At 24.2% G+C, this 3,596-nt stretch overlaps 1 pseudogene; it reads left to right on the forward strand.

Moving 5' to 3' along the window:
- The first annotated feature begins 535 nt into the window (after positions 1-535).
- LOC147076043 (small nucleolar RNA U3) lies at positions 536-710 on the forward strand (annotated as a pseudogene).
- The last annotated feature ends 2,886 nt before the right edge of the window (positions 711-3,596 follow it).

The raw sequence follows: 3,596 nt of genomic DNA on the forward strand, positions 1-3,596 counted from the left end.
TCGAGGATGCTAAATACAAAATAAAATAGAAAATATTTATGTTTTTTTATTGATATTCAAAAACGCATTCTAATTTATTACTTTTTATATATTAGACATAAAAAAAACTATATTTGAAAGATAGGTATAGCTTGTTACTTATGTTTCACTGTAGAAATTTTGACATTGACCAACCGCGTCAAAATCCCTACCAATCTTAAATGTATTTTTATGTTCAAAATTTTCGACTATTATCATAGGTTAACTTTTCGTGTGCTTTATTTATTAATTTCAAAAACGAATCTTACATAAATGATATAATTCCCTTACTATGAATATAAAATTTATTTTTATTATATGAATACAGATACTTTAAAAGTTTTATGTATGATAAATAGTATTTAAATTAATATACTACAAAGCCTTCAACTAGCTTTAATTTTACTATTACTAAAATTCATTTCATAGTGCTATATATTTTTCCGGAATTTTCTTAATTATATTTGGAACCATATTTTAAAAATCGATAAATAATTTTAATTTTTCTACCCTCATGTAGTCTTTACTATTCAGAATCTTTTGTTTAGTAAATTCACATCAGCAAAATCTATGATTTTTGCCACACACGTCTAGAATGATGAACAGTGACAGATGTATTGAACAGAAACCGGGATTTATTCTCTTAATGATCGTTCGGTCGTTTGACTACATACTGCTGTGTTCTGACTAGTCTCTTTAATTAATTTTTTGCAATTGTATTTGATGATCACGCACAATACATCACATTAAGTAGTATTAGTCTTTCATAAATAATCTGTTAACCGCCAAAATTACATGATTTCACTAAATATTCATTTTACTATGCTTTGTAAATTTAATAAGTGCTGTGCTTCATTGATTCGTAAAGCACTTTAGAATATTATCTTTACCAAATCAATGATTAATATCATCTTACCATTGATTATTATAATCACCTTCATGAAGAGGCTTAAATCTCATGAAAATTTATTTCTTAGTTTATCTCCATTGATTTAATAAATCTGAATAAAGTGTTGGAAATCAAAAGATTCAACCTCATGTTTCTTTGTTGGCTTACATAAATCATAAAAAGTCTATATTTTTGAGTATTATCGTCCATTCAAAGCATAATTATTAAAACACATTCTAGATTTTGATGTCCTTTACTTAAATTTCAATTTTTTTTTAGCTCCCAAATAAATAAAATTCTATTTAAAATTTGTTTTAAATGTCATTCGATATCCAGTAAATTGTTTATTTAATTGTAATATTCTAAATGCTTTCAAGATAAAAAATCTGTATAGTTAAATCCCCATTTTGAATGGTTAAAAGGACATTTAAGTTGGATTTCTTTGAGATTGAAATTCTATACGGTAATATGCACTCCAAAATAATAAACTGTATCGCCAAAAGCAACAAGAAAATAGTTAGCTATAACCAAATGATGAAATATTTTGAAAGTAATAATTTTATAAAAGAAGGAATATTGTTTGTTTGCAATAATGATACACATCACCAAATCATATTCCAGCATTTACCATTGTTTTGTGACAATTTTAAAATACCACTTCTTTCTCTGAAAAAAGGAAGTAAACCCGAATTGGAAACTAAAATTGGAATTAAAAATATACTTCTTGTTTTTATTCCTAAAGATGATTTGCAGTATGAAAAGGTATCCATAATATCAAAGGCAAACATTTGAGTATATTATTTAAAGTTCACGTTGGCAAATAAAATTAATATTTCGTATAAATTTTTACATCCAATTCCTACTATTGCAAGACTATGTTTTTGTTTTATTACGAGTATATAACTATTTTCAACCACAGAAAATAATATATGCCCAATTTTTTTTTAAACTATTTCTTACCATATTAAACGAAAATTAGAACCTAGAGCCCAGTATTATATAATTCACGTAAAAAAATTACTTCTTATAACGCTCTTTTTAATGGTGGAAAATAAATGTTTGAAACAGCTATAATAAACAAATTCAATTTTTTTACACTTAGGCGTTATCATTAGTATATATTGCGACATAGCATGGATTTTCGTATTTACTAAATAATTTGCTTCACATGTCAGAATCGCTTTTTATATATAGATCAAAGTTAATTATAATGAACAGATAAAATTTTGTTTCCATGACTCCGATACGATTAAAGATATCCAAAAGATGCTATATACTATATAATAAATTATATATTAATTGTGATATTTAATGTCTAAAATTAATATATGGAAATAATTATAGAGCTAAAAAAAGTAAAATTTCTATTATAATTAAATAAATCTTTTTTAGCATGTTACAAAATATCATAAGTCGTATAATAAAGAATTAGGACTGCCAACTGAAGCGGAAACATACGCACAAACAATAGGAGAGGAAGGAACTGAACTAATTATTATTCAGATAAGAAGAAGCATCGAAAAAGATTGTAAATATGATGAGGTTCTATGAAAACACAAGCAAATTTGTCTATAATGGAATCCAAATTTTTGTTCGAACAACTATAGAAATTCTAAATTATAATTAACACATAAATAAAATCTAATTTAATAGCATGTATCGAAGAGGATATAGCCAAGAGTATAGATATGATCTTCCTAAGAGAAAACAATCACATTATGCTTGATAGGAAATTCTAAAATTAAAATACCGTAATTAATTAATAAATAAAACACTTTTTATGATGCAAAAAATTATAAATCTCCTAATATTTTTATAAAATTATCAAATATTTTTATTTTTAAAGCAGCGGAACCTTAATGCATTATTTATATACTGAATCGAACGATGTTTTATAAAAATAAAAATTAGAATATTTATTCGAAAAAAAGTGTAAGCACATATTATGATTAAACTTTTATATATTAATAATTTTAAATTATCTATCTAGGATGGAAAAAATACCCAGTTGCTTTTATTATTTTATAATTTTTAAAATATTTAAACGCGAAAAAAAAATTATATAGAATTCCAAAGAATTTTCTTTAGGGGTGCAGCTTTGGTAATTTTTGTTTAAAAAGGTTATGGTTGCACAATACAAATTTTTAAAAAATTTTAATTGATTTAAACAACAAAAGTTAGAGCTTACTCTTGTTATAATCTTTTATATATCTCTATACTTTTATTTCAGTCAAAAATATAAACATATCGTTTGTCAATAAATTATTGGCCAACAGCCCCCATGTATCATTACGTTATAAAAATTTATAAATACACTAAAGAGCATAAAAATGGTTTTAGTTTCTCATGTAAAAACGATTTGTAATATTTTTATCATCCCACGAAAAAATTTAAAAAGAACATAAATTTTTATTTTTTTTCTTCAAGGGTTAAAATCCAGTAAAAATATATATTATTTATTGATATAGGAAGCTCACTTTAGTTTCTCGTAAATATAGAAATGCGGCATGTACATATATTCATTATTTACATATTGTATTTATTTCTTTAAAATATTTTTTTTAAATATAACCTTCTCACATGCCCTTCGGTATACTCTAGACGTATAAAAAAGATAATTTTATATGCAAATATAAGATATGTCGCGACTTTAATTCAGATTCAATTGAATTCTCTATAAAAATAAACA

The sequence above is a fragment of the Rhyacophila brunnea genome, unplaced genomic scaffold, assembly GCF_057557595.1.
Source record: "Rhyacophila brunnea isolate RB1 unplaced genomic scaffold, BYU_Rbru_1.0 scaffold_133, whole genome shotgun sequence".
Classification (NCBI taxonomy): domain Eukaryota; kingdom Metazoa; phylum Arthropoda; class Insecta; order Trichoptera; family Rhyacophilidae; genus Rhyacophila; species Rhyacophila brunnea.